Raw genomic sequence first — 27,995 nt, forward strand, 5'->3', positions numbered from 1 at the left:
TCTCTGGCTACTGGGCCCAGGGGTCCCAGAGCTGGTGTTGGCCCACTGATGGGCAGGAATGAGGATGTTGGAGTTATGTGGCTAATGTTGTCTCACTGGTAGATGGAGCCATGTCCAAGATACCCGTAGCATGGCCCTGGAGGTCATGGAGTTGATGTTGGCCCATTGGTAGGTGGGGCTGGTTGCAGGGCCAAGGTATCCCAAAGCTTATGCCAGCCTGCTGGCGGGTTGTCTGGGTCATGCCATGCAGGCTGAAGGCCTGCAATTGTCCTGGGGCTGATGTTGGCCCACTGATGGGCCAGGGTCTCTGGCTACAGGGCACTGGGTGTTCCATGATTAGTGCCTGCAATGAGGTGTGTGCGGCCCAGTCCTCAACCCTCTGGAGGACATGGCCTTCTCCCAGGGTGGCTGTGGGCTTCAGGGATCTTAAGGCAGCCTGTCTGCTGGTGTCCTTGCCCAGCTAGTTGTTTGGCCTGAGGCATTTCAGTACTGGCACCAATAGGCTGCAAGTGAGACCAGGTCCGGGTGCTAATAAGCTAGAGGAAGAATTCCAAATAGGTGCTTGCCAGGATCAGTGTCCACATGGTATAATGAGCTCCCCAAATGGCTTCTGCCAGTGTTATGGTCTCAGGTTGAGCTCCAGTTGCCTCCTGCCTCTACAGCAGGTTCTCCAAGATGAGGAAGTAGTTCTGACCCAGGCTCCTTTCAAACTACTATTTCATCCCTAGTTCCCAGAGGGTGTGGGATATTTTGTATGCCCTTTAAGAGGGGAGTTTCTACCTCCCACAGCCTTCTTGGTCTCCTGGAAGTAAGCCCTGCTGGCCTTCAAAGTCAATCATTCTGAGGGGTTCATCTTTCCAGTACAGGACCCTCAGTGGGGGAGCCTGCTGTAGGACTTAGACCCATGAGTCCCTGGGAAGAAACTCTGCAATTTTATTTATCTTCCCTTTTTTGGGTCACCCACCCAAGGGTATGAGTCTCTACTATAGCACAGCTCCACCCTTCCTACCCATCTTATTGTGGTTCCTTCTTTATATCTTTAGTTGTAGAAGGTCTTTTCTGTTAGATTCTTGTCTTTCTCATCAGTAGGCTCTCTGTAAATAGCTGTAATGTTGGCAGGACCATGAGAGGAGGTGAACTTAAGGTCTTCCTACTCCACCATCTTGATTAAAATTTCTGTAGACTCTTTATTCAACCCTAATCTGTTTAAAATTGTATAAAAGACTAGATAAACACAAAGCAAGTATACTTATCAAGGATGTACAAGGCCATAGGCATAGAAAAGAGTTAATATTATAGATATGTACATGTTCTGTTGCTCAGTTGTATCTAACCCTTTGTGGCCCTATGGATTATAGTCTGCCAGGTTCCTCTGCCCCTGGAATTTTCCAGGCAAGAATACTGGAGTGGGATGCCATTTCCTACTCCTTTACCACTGAGTCCCCTGGGAAGCCCCCCTAATACCATAGACAAAAATAAACTCAAAATGGATTGAGAGCTAAATTTAAGGCCAAACACTACAAAACTCTTAGAGAAAAACATAGGCAGAATATTCTTAGCATAAGTCACAGCAAGATCTTTTTGATATACTCCATAAAGAAAATAAAAACAAAAATAAACAAATGGGACCTAACTAAACTTAAAAGCTTTTTGCAGAGCAAAGGAAACCATAAACAAAATGAAAAGACGACCTATGGGCTGGGAAAAAATAATTGCAAACAAAGAAACTGACAAAGGATTAATCTCCAAAACATACAAACAGCTCAATATTTAAAAAAAAAAAAAATCAATCAAAAAATGGGCATAAGATTAAATAAACATTTCTCCAAAGAAGATACACACTTGGCCAACAAACACATAAAAAGAAGCTCCACATCAGTAATTATTAGAGAAATGCATATCAAAACTACAATGAGGTATCACCTCACACTTGGTACAATGTCCATCATCAAAAATCCATAAACTACAAATGCTGGTGAGGGTCTGGCAAAAAAGTGAACCCTCTGACACTGTTGGTGGGAATGTAAATTGAAACAACCACTATGGAGAACAGTATGGAAACTCCTTAAAAAACTAAAAGTAGAACTACCATTTGACCCAGCAATCCCAGATATATGCCTTTGGGCATATAACCAGTGAAGAGACAAATGTACCTCAGTGTTCATTAAAGCACTATTTACAATAGCCAGGAAATGAAAGCAAACTAAATGTCCATTCACAGATGAATGGATAAAGATGTGGTACATACATATAATGGAATATTACTCAGTCATAAAAAGGAATGAAACTGGGTAATTTGCAGAGACACGGATGGACCTAGAAACTCATACAGACTGAAGTAAGTCAGAAAGGAAAAAATAAATATATTAATACATATATATGGAATCTAGAAAAAATGGCATAGATGATCTTATTTCAAAGCAGAAACAGAGACACAGATATAGAGAACAAATGTATAGATACCAAGGGGTTTCCCTCTCCACTTGGGAAGGACTACAAGAATGGGATTGACATATATACACTATTGATACTATGTATAAAATAGATAACTAATGAGAAACTATTGTACAGCACAGAGAACTCTACTCTGTGTTGACATAAATGGGAAGAAAATCCAAAACAGAAGGAATATATGTATGTGTGTGTGTGTGTGTATGTGTGTGTGTGTACATATATATATATATATATATATATGTATGCTGCTGCTGCTGCTAAGTCGCTTCAGTCGTGTCCGACTCTGTGTGACCCCACAGACGGCAGCCCATCAGGCTCTGCTGTCCCTGGGATTCTCCAGGCAAGAACACTGGAGTGGGTTGCCATTTCCTTCTCCAATGCATGAAAGTGAAAAGTGAAAGTGAAGTCGCTCAGTCGTGTCCGACTCTTCGTGACCCCATGGACTGCGGCCTACCAGGCTCCTCCGTCCATGGGATGTTTCAGGCAAGAGTACTGGAGTGGGGTGCCATTGCCTTCTCCGATACATACATATAAATATATAGCTGATTCACTTTGCTGTACGGCAACTAACACAACATTGGAAAGCAACTATACTCCAACAAAAATTAATTTTAAAAAACTTTAAAAATTAGTAGAAGCTTATCTTAACTGAAATAGAACTAATTAGTTATTACTTAATCTGATGAATGACATCTCTATCCTGAATATCCCACATTAAGAAAAACATTTCTGACGGCAAGATGCTTAGTTTCCTTTATAGAGGTTTATGAATTATTGATATTTCTATGGTGGACTAACTACTATGTTTATATTTATATATAATTTCTACATTATCAGAGAGATTGATTCAGTGAGATGGTAGAAGGGGTGCAATTACAATTAAATCAAATCTCATACTTGTTGGATAAACAACAAACTGGAGAACAATTCCAAAGAAGTTCTCCCAGTGTTGTAAAGGTTCTGAATCCGACGTTAGGATTCCCAGCATGAGGATTCAGCAAAGGGATGAGGAATTCCCACGGAATCTGACTTTGAGGGCCAGCAGGACTTCCATGGGACTGGCAGAAACAAAGACTCCACCCTTCGAGGGCACACACAAAATCTTGTGCACATTAGAGTTCTACATTATCAAATAGTTTTTGTTTCTTTAAGCTTTAACTGATATGTTTATAAAAGTTACAAAACACAAAATAATAATTCATGTAGTTTTAAAGATTACAGTAATTAATTTTGCAAGCTCAACCTCTCAGCATAAATATTATTTTGCAAATGACATCTATCTAATCCTTAGATTACGGAAGTTTGTGGAGGAAAATTTTGCACTTTTATAAAAATAAATTATTTATTGAGAAGAAAGATATCAGTCCTACTCTGCAAAAATTTTACTAAATTTTACTGATTTTTACTAAAAATCAGTAAAATCAGTAACACATACTTATTGTTCCTATGTCCTGTTTTTTAAAATATTGAGTAAATAGCACTAAATTGTAAGAAAAAGATACAGATATAACAAAACATTTTTGGTGTGCATATTGTCCCGGCCTTGCAGTCTGGTGAGAAGGGCGACTGGAATATTTGCATATTGTATTGCATAATGAGACCAATGCAAAATGTTTGCAGGTCGTGTAAAAGACAAGATGGCATATTTTCAGCTTTAATGGGGACACTCAGAAAAGTTCCAATTCTTCCTGACATTTCTTATAGTTAAATAAATGTGGTCTACGTAGGAGTGTCTATTATGAAAGTAAGAGAAGAGCTAGTCAATTATATTTCAATGACTGAATTGAAATATAACTGACTTGCTCAAAGATAATTGAGCCAAGGGTCCTCATTAAAATAATCAGAAAAATTGCAGTGTTGCTTTTCTCTATGTAGCCGATGATTAAGTTGTATAAGAATGACATGGCTTTTGGGGTGCAAGTCAAAATGTGCCTTAGTATTTGGAGCCAGAAATTGCTGACTCCTCCCAGAGTGAAATGTGTACTACATTGAGAAAGAAAATTCTTTTCTCTTATTGGATGATGGACTTCGGAATGATATTCATGAAATTTGTTAAGATTATTGTATAAAAACTTCCATTTGTGCTTTGCAGTGAGGAAAATACCCTTTAATACAACAATGATAAGGATACTTAAATTTTCTCCAGCCAATCAGATCTAGTTTATTGAAACAATGTTTATAAGGCAAATAAATGAATGTGTTCAAGGAATATTTAGTTTACGCTATTCTTTTCTTTTTATTTATCTGTTTACTTATTTTGGCCACAAAGCTTGCAGGGTCTTGGTTCCCCAAACAGAGATGAAACCTGGGCCTATGAAGTGAAAACACTGAGTCGTAACCACTGTAGTTGCTCAGCTGGTAAAGGATCTGCCTGTAATGCAGGAGACCTGGGTTCAATCTCTGGGTCGAGAAGATCCCCCCGGAGAAGGAAATGGCAACCCATTCCACTATTCTTGCCTGGAGAATTCCATGAACAGAGGAGCCTGGCAGGCTACAGTCCATGGGATCGCAAAGAGTCAGACATGACTGTGCGACTAACTTCACCTTTCACTTTCAACCACTGGACTCAGGGAATTCCTATTCTCCCTTTAAATTATTACCAGTTTTTTTGAGGGGGGAGATACTAAACACTCCAAGGAAAACTGCTATCTCTGTTTCTCTTTCCCACTTATGCAGAGACAATATATGTATCTTAATACGGCAACATAAGATGAACAAAGTCACTGCTTAAGAGAACAGATTCTTGCTTGGTTTTTATATATTTTTTAACATTTGAATTTAGCAGCTTCAGATTCTAAGTCAGGTCTCAAAAATCAAGATACCAACATAACCAAACTCAAGTAGGTATTGCATACACATTAAGATACAAAAGCCCCCCAAACCTTCATTTAGTTCAGTTTTTAATATTGTGCGTTTTGTTCATAAAAAAAATGAGAGATGATCTACAAAATCTGCAGCAAGACTCAAGCTTATGGAATAAAGTAACTGAGTTTTTAATTCCTCAATAGCAAAAGAAAAAAAAGACTGCATTTTCTAATATTATCGCTTTTCTCACTCAATGAATTGTATTTTAATTGATTACCTATGGTTTACATAGGGCTTCTCAGGTGGTGTTTAGTGGTAAAGAATCCGCCTGCCAATGCAGGAGACACAAGAGACGCAAGTTCAATCCCTGAGTCAAAAAGATTCCCTGGAGTAGGAAATGGCAACTCGTTCCAGTATTCTTGCGTGGAAAATTCCATGGACAGAGGAACCTGGCAGGCTACAGTCTATGGGGCCGCAAAGAGGCGGACTCAGTGACTCAACAACAGCATATTCCTATTGGCCATTTTCTTAACTGTCTTGGGTTTGTTTTTGTAGGTCTTTTTTCTTCCCTTCCTCTTTCGTTCTCTTGTAGTTTGATGACCATCTTAAGTGCTGTACTGGGGATGTTTTTGCTTTTTAGTTAGTGTAGCTATTGTAGTTTTGGGGTTTGCTATTCCTAGGAGGTTTTGATACAGCAGTCTATATACGTACAAGGTTGTTTTAAGTTGCTGGTTTCTTTCTTTTCTGGAGAAGTCCCTTTAAAATATGTTATACACAGAAGTACAGAACAGACTTTTGAACTCTGTGGGAGAAGGTGAGGGTGGGATGTTTCGAAAGAACAGCATGTATATTATCTATGGTGAAACAGATCACCAGCCCAGGTGGGATGCATGAGACAAGTGCTCGGGCCTGGTGCACTGGGAAGACCCAGAGGAATCGGGTGGAGAGGGAGGTGGGAAGGGGGATCGGGATGGGGAATACGTGTAAATCTATGGCTGATTCATATCAATGTATGACAAAACCCACTGAAAAAATAAATAAATAAATAAATAAAGGGGAAAAAAAATGTGTTATAAAGCTGGTTTGGTGGTGCTGAATTCTCTTAACTTTGCTTGTCCATAGCTTTCGATTTCTCCATTGAAACTGAATGAGATTTTTGCTGGGTAGAGTATTCTTGATTGCAGGTTTTCCCTTTCATCACTTGAAATAGATCATGCCACTCTCTTCCGGCTTGCAGAATTTCTGCTGAAAAATCAGCTGATAACCTTATAGAGATTCTTTTGTGTGTTATTTGTTGCTTTTAGTATTTTTCTTTGTCTTTCATTTTTGTCAGTTTGATTAATATGTGTCTCAGCATGTTCCTCCTTGGGTTCATCCTGTATGGGACTCTCTGTGCTTCCTAGACTTGAGTGTTTCCTTTATCATGTTAGGGATGTTTTCAGCTATAATATCTTCAAATATCTTCTCAGCCCTTTCTCTCTCTTTTCTACTTCTGAAAATGAAAGTGAAAGTCGCTCAGTCATGTCCAACCCTTTGCCACCCCATGGACTATACATTCCATGGAATTCTCCAGGCCAGAATACTGGAGTGTTTCCCTTCGCCAGGGGAATCTTCCCAACCCAGCAACTGAACCCAGGTCTCCCACATTGCAGGCGGATTCTTTACCAACTGAGCTATCAGGGAAGCCCTATAATACCCAGAAGCCCTATAATACGCAGCAGGTCTCCTTCTGGAACCCCTATAAATGTTGGTCCATTCAATACTGTCACAGAGGTCTCTGAGATTGTCTTCGATTCTTTTCATTCTTTACTCTGTTCTGTGGCAGTGATTTCCACCACTCTGTCTTCTAGTTCACTTATTCTTTTGCCTCAGTTATTCTGCTATTGATTCCTTCTAGTATATTTTTTCATTTCAGTTACTATATTGTTCACCTCTGTTCATTCTTTAAATCTTCTAATTCCTTGTTAAACTTTGTTCCTCCATCATTCCTTTTAGTCAAAGAATCCACAGCTCTAGTTAACAAAGGTCATTGATTTTGACTTTGGGTTGCCCTAGTGTGTTTTTCCCCTTCTTTCACACACACTAATACATAGGTAAGTCTTTCTAGCCAACCTTCTCTAAGGGTGGAATGAGAAAGTCAACTTATTTAAGTTTTATTTTTCTTGGGCTTTGGGTAATCAGAATTTTTTATTGAGATATAACTGATATTATAAATTTATACATATGGTAAAATGATCACCACAGTAAGTCTGGGTAACATCTGTCACCATACACAGTTACAAATCTTTCCTATGATGAGATTTTTTTTTCATTTATTTTTATTAGCTGGAGGCTAATTACTTTACAATATTGTAGTGGTTTTTGTCATACATTGACATGAATCAGCCATGGATTTACATGTATTCCCATTCCGATCCCCCCTCCCACCTCCCTCTCTACCCGATCCCTCTGGGTCTTCTCAGTGCACCAGGCCCGAGCACTTGTCTCATGCATCCAACCTGGGCTGGTGATCTGTTTCACCATAGAACTAAACAGACATTTCTCCAGAGAATTTTTAAGATTCGGTCTCTTAGCAACTTTCCAATATGCAATATAGTATTATCAATCATAATAACCAGGCTGTACATTACATCCTTGTGGCTTATTTTATAACTAGAAATTTGTGCCTCTTTCACTCATTTTGCCCACATCCTGCTTTGGCAACCACCAATCTGTTCTCTGCATCTAAAAGTATGGTTGTTCTTTGAAAATTTAGATTCCATATATAAGTGAGATCATACAGTATTTGTCTTTATCTGACTTAGTTCACTTAACCTAATGTCCTCAAGGTCAATTCATGTTGTCACAAATGGCAAGATTTCATTCCTTTTTATTGCTGAGTAATATTCTATTGTATATGTACACCACAATTTCTTTATCCATTCATCCATTGATGGACACTTAAGTTGTTCCCTCTCTTGACCATTGTAAATACTGTTGCAATAACATGGGGGTGCATATATCTTTCAAGTTAGGATTTTCCTTTTGTTTGGAAAACTAACCAGAAGTGCAATTGCTGGATCATATAAGAGTTCTAGTTTTCATTTTCTGAGGAAACTCCATACTGTTTTTCATAGTGGCTGCACCAATTTACATTCCCACTGAAGTGCAGAGGTTCCCTTTTCTTCACACCCTCATCAACAGTGTTATTCTTTTTTTATTATAACCATTCGAACAGATATGAGATGACCTTTCATTGTGGTTTCAATTTGCATTTCCCTAGTGATGTTGAGCTGAAGAAGGAAATGGCAACCCACTCCAGTGTTCTTGCCTAGAGAATCCCAGGGACAAGGGAGCCTGGTGGGCTGCCGTCTATGGGGTCACACAGAGTCAAACACGACTGAAGTGACTTAGCAGCAGCTGCAGCAGCAGCAATGATGTTGAGCATTTTTTCATGTACCTGGTGGCCACCTGTAGGCCCTCCTTGGAAAATGTCTCCTCAAATCATCTGCCCATTTTTAATGAGAATTTTGGAGGTTTTCTGTTGTTCTAGAATTGTAAGGGTTCTTTATATATTTGGGATATTGACCCCTTTTGAAATATATTTGCAAACATTTTGTCCTATTTATTAGTAAGTTGACTTTTCATTTTGTTGATGCTTTCCTTTTCTGTGCAACACAAAATTATTTTTAAGACAAGAAATATTACTGGAGACAAACAAGGACAGATCATAATGATAAAAGAGTCAATACATCAGGAAGATATAACAACCATAAATGTATATGCACACAACAAGTGCAATGAAGCAAAAAAATACATGAAGCAAAATCTGGCTAAATTAAAAAAGGAATTCAACAATTATAGTTGGAGATTCAGTATTCCACTCAGTATTTGACAGAACTACACAGAGAAACAGTAAGGGTATCAAATGTATGAAAAACATTATCTATCAATTTAACCTACTGACATTTATAGAACATACCAAACAAAAGCTGACTACAGATACTTTCTAAGCATATATGAAACAATTAGGATATTCTTATGCCAGGCCACAAAGGAAGTCCAAACAAACAACTTCTAATCAAGGTATAGTCAAAAACTTACAAGGAAAATTAGAAAATATTTTGAACTGAATGACAATGGAAGCAGAACATATCAAAACTTACGGAACAGAGCCTAAATGATTAAAGAGAAAACTACAGTTGTACACACCTATATTATTAGATAGGAAGAAAAATCTCAAATCAGTAATGTAAGTTCCCACTTACAAGCTAGAAGAACTAAAAATTAAACACAAAGAAAGAAGATAATAAACATTTCTATTGATTTCTATTCTGATAGAAATTTATGAAACAGAAAACAGATAAACAACAGAGAAAATCAATTAAACAAAATACTGCTTCTCCAAAAAGATAAACAAAATTGGAAAACCTTGAGCTAGACTGACAAAGTAAGAAGACACAAATTATCAAAACCAGAAGAGGAAAAGCAATTTTGAAAGGTTATATATTATATGATTCCATTCATATAATGTTTTCAAAATGACAAAATTATAGTAATAAAGAATAGATTATAAATAAGTAGCACGAGATTGTTGTTCTTGTGTGATGCAATAGTTTTGTATTCTGATTGCTATATTTTTTATATATTCATGTATGTAATAAAATTTCATTAAAATTAAATACACACACAAAATAAATACATGTAAAACCTGGTGAAATACAAATAAAGTCTGTAGTTAACTTTACTATGCATTTTTATGAATTTTTATGAGTCTACAACTATTTCAAAATAGTTTAAACAAAACTTAAGACTTTTTTAACTTCATGTGCATGCTACATCACTTCAGTCGTGTCCAACTCTTTGCAACAGTGTGAACTGTAGCTCGCCAGGCTCTTCTGTCCATGGTATTTTCCAGGCAAGAATACTGGAGTGGGTTGTATGCCCTACTTACATGAAGGTATGAAGTTTTTAACTTCATACCACAAACAAAAAAAAGTTAATTCAAAATGAACATGTCTAAATACAAGAATTAAACTTATTAATTTTCTAGAAAATGTAGGAAAAAGTCTGTTTCTTTAGGTTAGGTAAAGAATTTCTTAGTTATAACACCAAAAGTACAATGCAGAATGGGGGAAAAAACAATGAACTGAACTTCACCAAAAAGTAAAAGATTTTAATCTTTAAGAAAACGGAAAGACAAAAAGAAATTGAACCTAATTAAACTTAAAAGCTTTTGCACAGCAAATAAAACCACTGCTAAAATGAAAACACAGCCTATTGAATGGAAAATATATTTGTAAATGATGTGACCAATAAGCGGTGAATATCCAAAATACATAAATAGCTTATACAACTGAATAATTAATACTGCAATCACATGGATGGATCTGGAGGGTTTCATTCTTAGTGAAATAAGTCAGGAAAAGACAAACATATAAATATATGGAATAATCTAAAAAATGAAACAAAAGAATAAACATAACAAAACAGAAAAAGGCAGATTCAGAGAACAAACTAGTAGTTACCAGTGGGTAGAGGGAAAGAGGGAGAGGCAAAATAAGTATATAATAAATAAGCTACAAGTATACACTGTACAGAACAGAGAATATAGCCAATATTTTACAATAACTTTGAATTAAGTATAATCTATAAAGAAAATTGAATCACCATTTGCAGACCCAAGATTAATACTATAAATCAACTATACTGCAATTTTTTTAAAAATTAAGACTATGAAAAGACAGCTGAAAGAAAATATTTTAAAATCATATATATGATAAAATATATTAATACTACTTAATAAAAAATTAATAATCCAATTTTAAATGGTTAAAACATCTGCAGAGACATTTCATCAAAGAAGATATACAAATTTCTAGTAAGTGCATGAAAAGTTGTACATAAGTAGTCATTAGGAAAATGTAAACTAAAATCACAATAAGATGCTACCCCATGATACGGAAGACTGATAATACCAAGTGTTAACAAGGATGTAGAAAAACATGAGCCTTCATACATTGCTGGTGGGAATGTAAAATGGTACAGCTACTTCAGAAAACACTTTAGCAATTTCTTAAAATGCCAAACTTAAACCTAATGTGCATGCTAAGCTGCTTCAGTCATGTCCAACTCTTTGTGACACTATGGACTGTAGCCCACCAGACCCCTCTGTCCATGGGATTTTCCAGGCAAGAATACTAGAGTGAGTTGCCATGCCCTCTTCCAGGGGATCTTCCCAACCCAGGGATTGAACCTGCATCTCCCGTGACTTCTGCACTGCAGGCAGATTCCATACCACCGAGCCAACAGGGAAGCCCTAAACCTACTGTACAACTCAACAAAACCATCCCTAGCATGTTCATAGCAGCATTATTCACAGTAGCCAAAAGGTAAAAGTAGCTCAAGTATCCATTGACAGATAAGTAAACAAAATGTGGTAGATATACAAAGAAATTCAGTCTTAAAAAGAAGGAAATTCTAACACATGCTACAACATGGATGAATCTTGAATACATTATGCTAAATGAAATAATCCAGCTATAAAAAGACAAATACTCTGATTCTATTTGTATGAGGTACATAGGGTGGTTGCCAAAGAACTGGGAGGAGGGGAAAATGGGAAGTTATTTTTCAATGGCTATAGAGTTTCAGTTTTACAAGATTTTTAAAGAGTTCTGAAGATGAATGGTGGTGATTGTTGTACAACAATGTGAATGTACTTAAGACTATTTAATTGAACACTTAAACATGATTAAGGTGGCAAATTTTGCCACTCACTCCAATACTTTGGCAAATTTTGTTATGTGTATTTTATCACAATTATAAATTTTTAAGTAATAAAAATATAGAAATGTAGGGTTTTCAAAGCAATCTATAGATTCAATGCAATCCCTATCAAGCTACCAATGGTATTTTTCACAGAACTAGAACAAAGAATTTCACAATTTGTATGGAAATACAAAAAACCTCGAATAGCCAAAGTAATCTTGAGAAAGAAGAATGGAACTGGAGGAATCAACCTGCCTGACTTCAGACTCTACTACAAAGCCACAGTCATCAAGACAGTATGGTACTGGCACAAAGACAGAAATATAGATCAGTGGAACAGAATAGAAAGCCCAGAGATAAATCCACGAACCGATGGACACCTTATCTTTGACAAAGGAGGCAAGGATATACAATGGAAAAAAGACAACCTCTTTAACAAGTGGTGCTGGGAAAACTGGTCAACCACTTGTAAAAGAATGATACTAGAACACTTTCTAACACCACACACAAAAATAAACTCAAAATGGATTAAAGATCTAAATGTAAGACCAGAAACTATAAAACTCCTAGAGGAGAACATAGGCAAAACACTCTCTGACATAAATCACAGCAAGATCCTCTATGACTCACCTCCTAGAACACTGGAAATAAAAGCAAAACTAAACAAATGGGACCTAATGAAACTTAAAAGCTTTTGCACTACAAAGGAAACTATAAGTAAGGTGAAAAGACAGCCCTCAGATTGGGAGAAAATAATAGCAAATGAAGAAACAGACAAAAGATTAATCTCAAAAACACACAAAAAACTCCTGCAGCTCAATTCCAGAAAAATAAATGACCCAATCAAAAAATGGGCCAAAGAACTAAACAGACATTTCTCCAAAGAAGACATACAGATGGCTAACAAACACATGAAAAGATGCTCAACATCACTCATTATTAGAGAAATGCAAATCAAAACCACAATGAGGTACCATTACACGCCAGTCAGGATGGCTGCTATCCAAAAGTCTACAAGCAATAAATGCTGGAGAGGGTGTGGAGAAAAGGGAACCCTCTTACACTGTTGGTGGGAATGCAAACTAGTACAGCTGCTATGGAAAACAGTGTGGAGATTTCTTACAAAACTGGAAATAGAACTGCCATATGACCCAGCAATCCCACTTCTGGGCATACACACTGAGGAAACCAGATCTGAAAGAGACACGTGCACCCCAATGTTCATCGCAGCACTGTTTATAATAGCCAGGACATGGAAGCAACCTAGATGCCCATCAGCAGATGAATGGATAAGGAAGCTGTGGTACATATACACCATGGAATATTACTCAGCCATTAAAAAGAATTCATTTGAATCAGTCCTAATGAGATGGATGAAACTGGAGTCCATTATACAGAGTGAAGTAAGCCAGAAAGATAAAGAACATTACAGCATACTAACACATATATATGGAATTTAGAAAGGTGGTAATGATAACCCTATATGCAAAACAGAAAAAGAGACACAGAAATACAGAACAGACTTTTGAACTCTGTGGGAGAAGGTGAGGGTGGGATGTTTCGAAAAAACAGCATGTATACTATCTATGGTGAAACAGATCACCAGCCCAGGCTGGATGTATGAGACAAGTGCTCGGGCCTGGTGCACCGGGAAGACCCAGAGGAATCGGGTGGAGAGGGAGGTGGGAGGGGGGACCAGGATGGGGAATACGTGTAAATCTATGGCTGATTCATATCAATGTATGACAAAACCCACTGAAATGTTGTGAAGTAATTAGCCTCCAACTAATAAAAAAAAAAAAAAAAGAAATGTAGGGTTTTTTAAAATTCAAACAAAACTTAAGTCGCCTTAAAACCTTGGGACTGCAATGCTATTGTTCTATAGCCCATGTTCAGTTCTCTCTGTAGATTGTATGAGTTTAGATATCACAACTTTGATAGAATCTTGTGTGCTGCTATTAGCAGTGCCAGATCCAGAAGAATAAGGAGCAGGCCTGAAGAAGATCAGCCTACCTTTGTCACAATTCAGTCCCTCAAGCGTATCCAGCCCAGGACATAGGCAATAGAAGACCACAAACAGAATGCTCAAGATAGGGGACTTAGCTTGGAAGAAAAAGAAAAAGGCAAAAGAACACGAGCTTGAGGTTTATAGAAAACAATACCAAAAAACAAAAAGTAGGGCTTATTCTGACACAAACTCACCAAGGATGAGACAGACTAGAGATACTTCCTCCCCTCCTGGCTTCAAACCAGCCTCTAAAAACAGCAGCAGGAAAAGAAAGATTCTATCTATTCCCTTGGAGAAGATTCACAGATGCTAGAAGAGCCTCTGTGCTGAGGCTGGAGTCCCAAGCCAAAGTATTCATTACATCCCTCACCACCCCCACCACTGGCTTTTCCTTTAACTTTCCTGACCTAGTCAACCACACAGTTTCCTAACATTCTAGTCTCTGATCCCCACTCATCTTGGAATTCCTCTCTCTCCCTTTCCCTTCAAGTCCCTGAGTTTATCCACTTTGGCTTCAAAATGTCTTAAAGTTGTCCTCTTCTTTTCAATTCAGTTAATACCATGTACCTCATACCTAGACAACTAAATAAAAATTTTATAGGAGAAACTATTTGAGGCTATGCAATGCTACATTTTTCTATAAACTTCTACTCAATAATTTTAGCATTCATCAGTGAATCTTGCCTACAACAATCATTCCTCTGGTATTCTAATTGTGGCTTCTCACTTTTCTCATTCCATCTACATTTATTAACTGGAATTCTCCTGTAAGAGAAAAGCTGTCCCTTCTCCTAATTTATGCAACTACTGCTTATATCATCATGAATTCATAGGTGTTTTATTCTTCATATCATCATATTTACCTATTTTGCTACACAAGTTGTTCCAGCTTTGGCTATTTGGAGCTCTTTCAGGTTAACTTCTGTGTCTTTCTGACATACTCCTATCATTTTTTTAAAGCACTTCCTTATTTTTTAACACTGCAAATGTTCCAGGGCCACCTTGTATTTTCCCTGCCCCAGTTCTGGAATCATATTCTTCTCCAAAAGCCCTGTGAAGACTCTTAAAAGTCCCTTGGACAACAAGGAGATCAAACTAGTCAAGCCTAAAGGAAATCAATCCTGAACATTCATTGGAAGGACTGATGCTGAAGCTGAAGCTCCAACACTTTGGCCACTTGATGCGAAGAGCTGACTCATTCGGACACAACTGAGCTACTGAACAACTTAAAAATCAACATCTGGGCACAACATATGCTCACTACTATTAGGGCATCACTACTTCTAGGCCCTTCTCAGTAGACGGAGATAGGAAATTCATATGTATATACAACTGATATATGCCCACATGTCCATGTTTATTTCTGTATCTACCTACCTGTATAAACATTAAAAGCAGGGAGAGGGGGGAATAGAATACATTAGTTCATACAGATGCCTCCAAATCCAATCTGATGCCAAAGGATTCATTCTAGAGTTCCCATTTGTTTGTCATTTCTTTCTCTAATAGTGAGAAACCTCCTTGTCATCTACTATATTTGCTTATTTGTTCAAAAGCAATTAAAAACAGCTTCAGAATTGCTATTCCACAACCGTATGAGAGGGCTTCCCAAGTGATGCTAATGGTAAACAACCTGCCTACCAATGCAAGAGACAAGAGTTCGATCCCCTGGAGATGGGCACTGCAACCCACTCCATTATTCTTGTCTGGAGAATCCCATGGACAGAGGAGCCTGGCAGGCTACAGTCCATAGGATCGCAAAGAGCTGAACATTTAGCACACGTACATTGCTTCAAGAAACAAATTTATCAACTACAGTTCAATGGTTTTGTTCAGTACTTTTTTTCATTAGCCTTGAAGAATTCAGTCAAAATAAAGTTTCTTATTAATAATCCTATCTTCTTCAAGCATTTTGTGTAGTTGTGTCATTCATTGTAATAGAGGTAAGATTCATTTGTGAATTCCATTTTTAGTTTCCCATTATCCTAGTTCATTTTTTAAAATTTGAGGACAGTAAAATTCACTCTTTGTGTTGTAACATTTCTATGAGTTTTGACAGTTGCACATATAATCATGTATTCACTAGTACATTGCTACATAAACCAGTCTGATTACCTAAGAAGCTCCCTCATGCCACTCCTTCATTATCAATCCCTTTCTCCATTTTCACCCCTTAGCAAACTGATTTGTTGTTTTTTGATTTGGGGTTTTTGGCCCTACAGTTTATTTTTTTTCCAGAATGTCTATTAATGGAGTCATACAATATTTAGTCTTTGGAATATGTCTTCATTCACTTAGTTAAATGCATTTAGGATTCATCCATGTTGTTGTGAATCAATAGTTCATTATTCTATATTGCTGAACAGTATTCCACTGAATGGATGTACCACTGTTTATTGACCCATTCATCTACAATACAGCTTTTTCTGTAGATACAAGTTTTCAACTGATTTGGGTCAAATTTTAAGAGCAAGACTAGACTGTCATATGATAAATGGATGTTTAGCTTTATAGGAAACTACCAAATTTTGTTCCAGAGTGGGTGTATAATTTGCATTCTCACCAATAATGTAGGAGAGTTCTTACTGTTCCACATCCTCAACAGCACTTGGCATTGCCAGTTCTGTTTGATAAGACATTCTAATAGGTTTATAGCCGGATCTCATTGTGGTTTTAATTTCCACTCCCTAATGATAATGATGTTGAACATATTTTATATACTTATTTTCCATCTAAATATTTTCTCTGGTGAAGTATCTGCTCATATCTTTTGTCCATTTTTTTTAACTCAGCTTGTAACCTTCTTTAAAAGTTCTTTGTGAGTTCTGGATATAAATCTCTTATCAAATTTGTGATTTTTAAAAATATTTGCTTCCTGTCTGTGGCTTCACTTCTTTTTACAGGGTATTTCACGGAGAAAGTTTTTAATTTTTATAGTCTAATTTATCAACTTTTTATTTTATGGATCATACTTTTGATAGCTATTTTTAAAGTTTTCACTAACTCCAAAGCCACACACATTTCTCCTTTTTCTTCTAGAAGTTGTGTAGGTTTTGTGTTTTATATTTAAGTATATGATCAATTTTGAGTTAATTTTTATATAAAGTATGAGGTATGTACTAAGGTTCATCTTTTCACAGAACTTCCTTCCAATTGTTCTTTCCAAAACAAATGGCACTGGAACAACTGCCTTTACACACTTGTCAAAATTAAGTTCACAACACTTGTGTGCATTTACTTTTAAGCTATCTATTCTGTTCCACTGATCTATGTGTTTTTCCTTTTCACCAATACCATATTCCCTTGATAACTGTAACTTTATAATGTCTTGAAAAATGTGAATTTCAAAGAACTTTGTTCTTCTTTTTCAGATATTTTTTGCCTATTCTAATTCCTGTGTGTGTCCATGTATAATAATATTATAAACTTGTCATAAAGTTTATAATATATATTACATATATATGTGTGTGTTTATATACATATATATGGAATGTAGATTTACAAATGAATCTATTACAATGAATGACACAACCACACTAAAGGCTTGGGAAGAAAAAACAAGGAGCTGACCTAAGAAGCTTTATTTTGACTGTGCGTGTGCATATGTATATACACATACGGGCTTCCCCAGTGGCTCAGTGCAATCTCCTGCAATGCAGGAGATTCAGGAGAGGCAGTTTCAATCCCTGGGTTGGGAAGATTCCCTGGAGGAGGGCATGGAAACCCACTCCAGTATTCTTGCCTGGAGAATTCCATGGACAGAGGAGCCTGGTATGCTACAGTCCATAGAGTCATAAAGAGCTGGACACTACTGAAGTGACTAAGCACCCATACACACACACACACACATACACACACACACACATATATATATTCACACACACCTATAGAAGAGCTTTATTTGATTTTGTTAGGGATTGAGTTATGTGTATTGATTACATATTAGAGAGAATTGATGACTTAAAAATATCGAGTCCTCTAATCCACGGACACATTATCTCTCTCTCTCTCTCTTCATATATTTGACTTCTTCTGCCTCTGTTTTACAGTTTTCAGCATAAATATACATTTTGTTAGATTTATACCTTTGGGCGCTATTATATATGTCCTTTCTTGAAATCTCAGATTCTAATGTTCATTTTATAGAAACATAATTCACTTCTGTACATTAACATGCTATCCTACAGCCTTGGTAAACTCACTGTTAGTTCTAGGAATTTTTTATAGATTCTTTGGGTTTTTTCCAACATACATTATCATGTTATCTGCAAATAGAGACAGTTTTATGTCTACCTTTCCTGCAGCCTTGGTAAACTTATTACTAGTTCTGGGAAATTTTTAATAGATTCTTTGAGACTTCCTAAGGTAAATTATCATGTTACCTGCATATAGAGATAGCTTTATGTCTTCCTTTCCAAACTGAATGCTTTTTCACTGTCTTGCCATAATGCACTATGTGCAAGTATGAAGGTGAATAGGAGTTGTGAACATCTTGCCTTCTTCTCAATCTCAGATGAATAACATTCAGTCTTTCATTATTAAGAATAATATTACCATAGCATTTTTTAGATGCTTTTTATCAGGTTAGAGAAGATCCTAGTTTACTAAGAGCTAACTTTCATGAATGAAAGTTAAATTTTATCAAATGCTTTCTCTACATATTTTGAGATGATCAATCTGTTAAGTAAGTTACACACTCACCATACACACCCACACAAACACACACACACAAAGCTTGTAGGAGTTTAAATTGCATTAAATTTATAAACCAAAGATATTCAGTCTTTCTACCCATGACATTTTGCATCTCCATGTAATCTTCTCTTCCATTTTTCAATAAAATTTTACAATATACTCTATTTAAATTTGGCGAAACATTTCTTAGATATATTCAAAGATACTATAGCTTTTGATTTTATAAATAGTATTTTATAATATATTCTAACTTTTGTCCCTTGTTTATAAAAATGCACATGGTTTTGCTATTTGCAGCTTGAGTTCAGCAATCTCAATGAACTCTCTTATTATTTCTAGCCATTTGTGTCTAGAAGTTTATAAATTCACTAGGTAAACAATTACATATCTGCTAATAAAAACAAGGTTGTTTATTCCTTCTTCTTGCATATTTTATTTATTTACTTTTCCTATTTGTTGAAAGACACAGAACTGCATTTCTGCTTACCTTACAACCAGAGACGCTGGCTGCCTTTGTTCCACGTTATCTTTTCAAAGGTATTTGTATATTTAACAGTCTTCCAAGAAAGCGACAGTGTCTCACTTCAGAGCGAAGAGCAGGCATGCTTAAATGTCCAATGCAATAAAGATAATATTCCCCTCTAGAATAAAGAACATGCCTGTTTACTCCTCACTATGAATGATTCAGGTTCCCTAATCTCACAGTTGTGTGTGCATGCTCAGTTGTGTCTAACCTCTTTATGACCCCATGGACTGTTACCCACCAGGCTCCTCTGTCCATGGAACTTTCCAGGCAAGAAAACTGGATTAGGATGCCATTTCCTCCTCCAGGGGATCTCAACCCAGGGATCAAACCTGAATCTCTTGCATCTCTTGCACTGGCAGTTGGATTCTTTACCACGGCTCCACTTGGGAAGCCTAATCTAGGGTTACCCTCTTGTTATATAACCCATTGCATGTTCAAGTATCACCTAGCAGTCTTCCTGTTGTTCTATGGAAATTTGGAACCAGAAAACAACACAAAAATTTGCTGATACTCTGGCCACTGCTATTGCTATAAAAAATAAACTCCTTTTTGTCTGACACAGGAGTCTCATATCTTCTGTCAACATTCATGAAACTGGCAGATTACCTTGTCAGCTTACAAGAAGGGTAAAATTTCAGATCCTTCAAAGTTCTTGACATTATTCTTCTGGCTAGAACCTCCAGTACAGTGGTGACCTACGGGCATTGTTGTCTTCTTCCTGATTTTAAGGAAAATGATTCTAACATTTTACCATAATATTAAGCATAATAATTGATTTAGATTCTTGGTGGATATTGTTTTTCAAGTTATGAGAAGTTGTTAAAAAAAAATTCCTAACCTACCCATTTAACTTGGAAAACTGCTATCTTAGTGACCTAAAAGAGTTGACACAGCTTTCAAAAGTGGTTCTCCTTGAAATTAAAAATAGGAAAGAAATCCCTAGGAGGGACTATTAGAATTTCATGTAAGACAGTTCTTCATTATGTCATGCCTCACAGAACATTTCACATTCTTAGCCTCAATCAACTAGATACCAATAGCATCCCTAGTCTTGATGACTGAACCACCCCTCTTCCCTCACCAATTTTTTCAAATGTGCTCTAGCGTTGGGGTTGGCAGTCTTTTTCTATAAAGAGCCAGAGAGCAAATATTTTCGGTTTTGTGGGCCACACAGCCTCTGCTGCAACTACTCAAGTTGGCTAATGTAATGCAAAAGCAGCCATAGACAATACATAAATAAATGAGCATGGCTGCACTCCAATAAAACTTGACAAAAACAAGTGGTTGTAAGATTCGGCCTGTAGGCTGTACTTTGCTGACCTCTGCTCTAGAGGGATGGGTAGAGAGTAGAATATCCTCAAATTTCACAGATAAGAGAATGGGGTCAGGGATGAAGTGATTTCCCCAACGTTCTGACTGCACAGCAATTTGTACCAAGCAATGATTAGAACACAGACCTTCTAACTGCTGGTACTCTTCCCACTGGGACACCTAACAGAATAAATGACACCCTGGAAGAATCTGCCTCAGCAAGTATTTTATCCACTTCTACTAAATGTATGCAAATATATAAGGATACTTGGCAGATGTCCATGAATGTTTAAGGCTCTGCTCCAGCTGTCTTCCTACTCTGTGGTGTGCAGTATTTCTCTAATTTTACATCATTCCCAGATGAAGACACCATGGTTTCATCCCAAGAATGTTCATGAAAAATGCAACACATTTGGGCTGAAGGCTGAACCCAGAAGCAGAGACTTCCCACAATAACTCAGCATAAATCATTCATCTGCTAGATATTTCTAAGGACAGCCTCACAGAACTGAGCACAGCCGATTTTTCATCTGTACAACAGGGCTGACACCCAATCAACCTGAAGTCTATTTTCAAGTGAGAATCCTGAAGAACTGGATCTAATACTAATCTATACAAAGTATAAGAATATAGAACATCTACTTTTCATTCATCTGCAATTGCTAAGATTCCATCTATAGAGTTATTTTGTTTGGCCTGATTGATTCCTCACAAAAGTGCTAAATAAGTTGCCTCATGGCAACTAAGCCTCATGGAAGGACTATGTAATAATAATTAGCTATTAGCAGTGATACACATAGCTTGAAGCAAAGTAGTAGTTCTCAGAAAAAGACTGGGCTTGGACAAGAAAAGCGACATAATCAGCCTTGGCCAAAACCAAGGCTTTGCTGATTTACTCAACAAATCTGGGGCTGTTTTTACCCTCACTTGATATGTCACACTTTGGGTAGAATACTGGACTACATGAACTAAAGTTCTTCCAACTCTAAGATTTAGTTAGTCTAAATTCAGGGGGGAGAAAAGAGAATGTTACATCCTGGAGAAACTCTCATAGAAGATGAACTCAGGCATGAAGAAAAGACAGATATGGAAAGTGAAGGGAGAGGTATGTGAAGCAATCAGTGTTATTAATAACTACACAAATAGCTCCTCTCTTCCTCATACCCAAACAATAAAATCCACTCAGAAGCTCTAAGATGATCCCAATATCAAGAAGTTTCTAAAGAGAACCTGCTAAGAAATGATTTGGAATTTATTGCACCAAAGTAGCAGTAATGACACCAATTAGAGCCAACAGTCTGGCATAATTGTTGATTGAGCAGTAATAATCTTAGATGGCTATTTCTGTTGGAATCTGGTGTATTAAAATGATAGGTAAGGACAGGTACCAACAATTATACTTAATGCATACTTTTTGATGAAGTGAAGAAATATTTAGGTACTGGAATAGAGTCAGTAGCATTTGTCTTCATTTTGAGCCTGGAGAAACTAACTTAGCTTCTTTGAAAGTTGACATCCCCCATGGTATGGGTAGACTAACTAGGACTAGAATGTTTATATCCTTGACTTACATCATTCAGGTTTAAAGTTCTCTAAAGGGAAATGAGTAGTCCAAAGCTGCTAAATGTCAAAGTCAACCAGAAAACAAAACAGAATTCTAAAGAAATCAAAATAAAGGTTTAGACATCTGAACTTCTGATAAGGATTTATCAAGCATCATCAGTTCCTTGTCTAACTTGGAAGCAAACCAAATTTCCTCATGTGGATGGCTTTGGAGCCTCCTAGTGGCAGCCTCAGGGGACCTACAGAACTGGAGTCCCGGGACGGACCAGACTTTCAAGAGTGTTTGTTATCTATACTGATGATCAATTCACGCAAACACATCAGCTCCTGCAGTGTACTCACGGCTTCACCGGTGGCTCAGATGGTAAAGAATCTTCCTGCAATGCAGAAGACCTGGGTTTGATCCCTTGGTTGGGAAGATCCCCTGGGGAAGGAAAACAGCTGCCCACTCCAATATTCTGGCCTGGATATAGTGCTCAACACACTATATTAAAAAATAGGAATTCAAAGATGAATAAATGTTTGTCCCTACCCTCAGGGAACTCACAGCCTACTACTATGTACACAGGTAAGAACAGAAGTAACTCTGAATCAATGTAATATGCACTTATAATCTGCGAAATAAAGGAAAAGGATGAATTCAGGAGTGTGTGATAAAGGGGGTTGACTTCTTAGCCAAGTCTTGACTAAAGGAAAAATAGAAGTCTATCTGATAAAGAATCCCAGGACATATATATTTTCTTTTTTTTTTTTTTGGACATATATATTTTCATGCCTTTGCTAATTCTCCTTCCTCTTTGGATTATTCTACCTTTTCCATATATCATACCTAGAATACTAAGACTTGAGTACCCTTAAGGTTCTTGTTTTTTCTTCCAAGCACTGAAGAGATGTCAGAGGCTGTAAATCAGATAAGTGACTTACCTATTGAAGACTATTCACAAAAATAATTCTGATAGTAGTATGAAAAATGTATTAGGAGAGCTGGGGAGCAAAGTCTATTAATATGTCACAGTATTCCAAGGGAAAGGTGAGGGCTGGCAGCACAGCAGCAAGAAAGAGGATTTCAGAGTTAAATACTACACCTATGTTAGGGGCTTCCCAGGTGGCACTAGTGGTAAAAGAACCCACCTGCCAATGCAGGAGACCCAGGTTCCATCCTTGGGTCCAGAAGATCCACTGGAGGAGGGCATGGCAACTCACTCCAGTATTCTTGCCTGGAGAATCCCAAGGACAGAGGAGCCTGGCGGGCTACAGTCCATAGAGTCACAAAGAGTCGGCCACAACTGAAGTGACTTAGCACACATGCATGCGCGCATACCTGTGTTAAAGACCTAAGTTAAAGACTTCTGATATCTGATGGCCAAATGAATATGGGAGACTACGCTCAGAAAGAATAAAAAATAGTTCAAAATTTTCCTTAAGAGATAAGGTAGGAAACGAACCAAGATAGGGAACACAAAAGAAATCAAGTGGATGAGTAATAATGAGGAACATTAGTAACTAGTTTTATTTGAGGTACAAAATTTAGGATTTGTTTAAGAAACCCTAGGAAGTGTCTGCAAAACTCCTAACTCTGAAAAACACTATAACCATCTCAAAACAATCAACAGTGATAATCACTATTAAAATGTTAGTTGTTGTTCTCTCTTAGTGACATAGGGAAAAGAACAATCATTTCCATTTTCATAAATAACGTCTTGAAATTGATCCAGTCTCAGAAACTTAAACTTTCATTAGACAATGAAAATTTTCTAGCAAAAGTGAACATCTTATTCCCCTTACTTTTGTCCCCTTTGCTTTATCCAAAAACATCCATCATTCAATGAACGAGTTGAGTTCCACCTTTGCCTTGCCACAAAGCCTTATCTTACTCCTTCAGACCTTACACATTACTCTCTTTTTTTTTTTTTTTTTTTTTTTTTTTTAGTTCTTTTTTTTTTTTTTTTTTTTTTTTTTAAATTTTTATTATTATTATTTTTTTTTCCAGTGGGTTTTGTCATACATTGCTATGAATCAGCCATGGATTTACATGTAACACATTACTCTCTTAGGTTACCATATCTGAACTCTCATAGCACTTGGCACAGATAATATTCTACTACATTGTCCTTTATGATTTGCTAGAGTTTTAAGGAAATTTAGTTGTGTCTCTCCAACTATATTTAAGTTCCTTAAAGAGTAAGGCACTGGCCTACTTCTGCTCTCAGCCAGAGGCCAACTAATCCCCTAATTCACCTCCCTTATATTTTACAAATGATAAAACTGGGCCCAGACAAGCTAAATAAGCTGGGCACAGTTCACAAGTAGTTTGTGAGTCCAGGTACCCAGAGCTTTATTTCCTTAACATTTCTCTGCTTTCAGATGCCCCATAGATATTTATTTTTTAATTTTATTATTGGAATACAATTGCTTTACAATGTTGCATTAGTTTCTGCTACACAACAAAGGGAAAAAACAGCTGTATGTATATGTATATTCCCCTCCCTTTTGAGCCTCCCTCCTACCCCCCGAAATTCCACCTCTCTCAGTCATTACAGAGCACTGAATTGAGCTCCCAGTGTTATTCAGCAGCTTCCCACTAGCTATCTATTTTACACATAGTGTGTACATATGTCAATGTTAATCTGCTGATTCACTGAGGTACTTGTGCATCATGTTTCCTTTCCTATGAGGCATGTTTGCATCTTAACAGAATATTCAAATTCCAAAGGAGCCAAACTAATGATTATTTAACAGTGGAATTATAAACCTCCTGAAAAGCAGTCAGGAATCTATTTGGGGACAGGGAGACATTCTGGGAAACTCAAAATCATATCACAAATTTCAGTATTCAGCTATGCTAGAATGACAGAAACCACATTAACCCCCTTACCTTGAATAACTTTTAAAAAGGATCAAGGTACACCAAACAATGCTTTCTGACCTAAAAACATAAAGCGCAGGACAGTGATTCCTAAAGAAGGAAAAACAAACAAGATGAGCCCTATCATTTGCCGTCTCATACCTGGAGAGAACTTTCAGGCTTGTAGTATAAAACAGGGAACCAAAACAGAACTCAGCAGTCTTGCTGAGTTGATGACACAGAGTTCAGAGCTAGGAGAGGCCAAGGCAACTAAAATTTGCAGCGTACAAGAGAGGAGGGAGTTACACAAAGAACATGAGCGCCAGCAGTGGAGTTTTCTGACATCCTTGCATATGTGAGAAAACTACCAAAGTAAGGAAGAGAACCACCAGGAAGGAGTAAGTAAAACAATCAGCACAGGACACACAGGACCAGGAATAATCCACATTCTGGGCAATCAGACTGAAAAGACCTCATAACATACAAGGCTTCGAGCAAGAAGGGTACAGAATAAGAAAAGTATTGCTTCAGAAAGGTATTGCTACAATAGAGAAGCCAAATTAGTCATAGACTATTCTAACAAAACTTAAAACTTGAAAAAAATCAAGCTGATCCCAAGGACCTTAACTTCATCTCTCAAAAAATCAAATAATATTTAAAGGAATATCAAATATCCAGCATCCAACAATGTAAAATTTAAAATGTCTGATATCCAGTTTAAAACTAGCACACAAAGAAACAAAAAAAGATGACCCATAAGCAGCAGAAAAATCAATAAATAAAAACAGACAGAAATGACACAGATGATTAATGTAGCAGCCAAAGAAATGAAAAAATTATTTTAAAATATTGTCTATATATTTAAGAAGACAAAAGAAAGCAAAGGAGTGAAAATGAGAAATATAAAAGATATAAAAAGAAACAAACTTAATTTCTAGAAATAAAAAATAGTAACTGAAATGAAAAGTATACTGAATTTAAGACACTGCAAAAAATTAATGGCATAAAATGACATATATAAGGAGGGAAAAGACTCAAGAAAATTTATTGGAGCATCACAGAGCCATCAGACAATATTAAGCACCCTACTATATGAGTAATTGGTGCCAAAACAGGATGGGAGAAGGAAAAAATAATGGTCCAAACTTCTAAATTAAATGAAAACTATAAACCCATAGAAACCTAAAAAGAAGAAACAAGAATAACACACTAAAGTGTATCAAAATCAAACTGCTGAAAAGCAGAGATTAAAGGAAAATCTTAAAAGTAGACAGAGCAAAAAGACACATAAGGTAGAGTAGACTTTTTGTCAAAAACAATGCAAACCAGCAAAAGACAAGTCAACACAGATTACCAAAATGAAATGCAAAGAGAAGGGGAAAAAAGAACAACAACAAAAAAAGAACAGAGAGGCCAACAGCAGAGGAACACTATGAAATGGTATATTGTACACAAAACTAGAATCCTAGAAGGCAAAAAAAAGAACAAGAGGGCTGAAGAATAATGGCTGACAATTTTCCAAAACTAGTGACAGACAACAAACAACAAACCAAGGCCTAGATCCAACAGACTCAGACAGCACTGAGTAGGACAAACAGCCCTTCCAGCTCTCTGAGCAGCACCACAGTGGTCAGTAAAAATACGTGCCCTACAAAAGGAGGCAAAAAGGCAGCCATGAAGAAAGTGTTTGACCCATTTTCTAAGAAAGACTGGTATGAGTCAGGATGGCTGCTATCCAAAAGTCTACAAGCAATAAATGCTGGAGAGGGTGTGGAGAAAAGGGAACCCTCTTACACTGTTGGTGGGAATGCAAACTAGTACAGCCGCTATGGAGAACAGTGTGGAGATTTCTTACAAAACTGGAAATAGAACTGCCATATGACCCGGCAATCCCACTCCTGGGCATACACACCGAGGAAACCAGATCTGAAAGAGACAAGTGCACCCCAATGTTCATCGCAGCACTGTTTATAATAGCCAGGACATGGAAGCAACCTAGATGCCCATCAGCAGATGAATGGATAAGGAGGCTGTGGTACATATACACACTGGAGTATTACTCAGCCATTAAAAAGAATTCATTTGAATCAGTTCTAATGAGATGGATGAAACTGGAGCCTATTATACAGAGTGAAGTAAGCCAGAAAGATAAAGAACATTACAGCATACTAACACATATATATAGAATTTAGAAAGATGGTAATGATAACCCTATATGCAAAACAGAAAAAGAGACACAGAAGTACAGAACAGACTTTTGGACTCTGTGAGAGAAGGCGAAGGTGGGATGTTTCGATAGAACAGCATGTATATTATCTATAGTGAAACAGATCACCAGCCCAGGTGGGATGCATGAGACAAGTGCTTGGGCCTGGTGCACTGGGAAGACCCAGAGGAATCGGGTGGAGAGGAAGGTGGGAGGGGGGATTGGGATGGGGAATACATGTAACTCCAGGCTGATTCATGTCAATGTATGACAAAACCCACTGCAATGTTGTAAAGTAATTAGCCGCCAACTAATAAAAATAAATGGAAAAAAAAAAAAAGAGAAAGAAAGACTGGTATGATCTAAGCACCAGCTAAGTTCAATATAAGAAATATTGGGAAAACACTGGTCATGAGAACTCAAGGCACCAAAATCTCATCTGATGGCCTCAAAGGTTGGGTTTTTGAAGTGAGTCTTGCTGATCTGCAAAATGATGAAATTGCATTTAGAAAATTCAAGTTAATTATTGTGGATGTTCAGGGCAAAAACTGCCTGACTAATTTCCATGGCATGGATCTCACCTGTGACATAATGTGCTCCATAATTAAAAAATGGCAGACCATGATTGAAGCTCACATTAATGTCAAGACTACCAATGGTTACTTGATTCATCTGCTCTGTGTGAGTTTTACACAGAGAATCACAACAACCAGACTCAGAAGACTTCTTAGGCCCAGCACCAGCAGGTGCGCCAGATCCATAAGAAGATGATGGAAATCATTACCCAACAGGTACAGACAAGTGACTTAGAAAAGGTGGTCAATTAAGTGAT

General features: G+C 37.2%; 1 protein-coding gene and 1 pseudogene across 3 annotated transcripts in view; one reads left to right on the forward strand and one right to left on the reverse strand.

Moving 5' to 3' along the window:
* Positions 1-27,995, reverse strand: part of HPSE2 (heparanase 2 (inactive)) — a 676,642-nt gene that overhangs the window by 614,678 nt on the left and 33,969 nt on the right. The window lies entirely within an intron of this gene.
* Positions 131-27,990, forward strand: LOC133070570 (small ribosomal subunit protein eS1-like; annotated as a pseudogene).

This window comes from Dama dama, chromosome 15 (assembly GCF_033118175.1).
Source record: "Dama dama isolate Ldn47 chromosome 15, ASM3311817v1, whole genome shotgun sequence".
In the NCBI taxonomy this organism is placed as follows: Eukaryota; Metazoa; Chordata; class Mammalia; order Artiodactyla; family Cervidae; genus Dama; species Dama dama.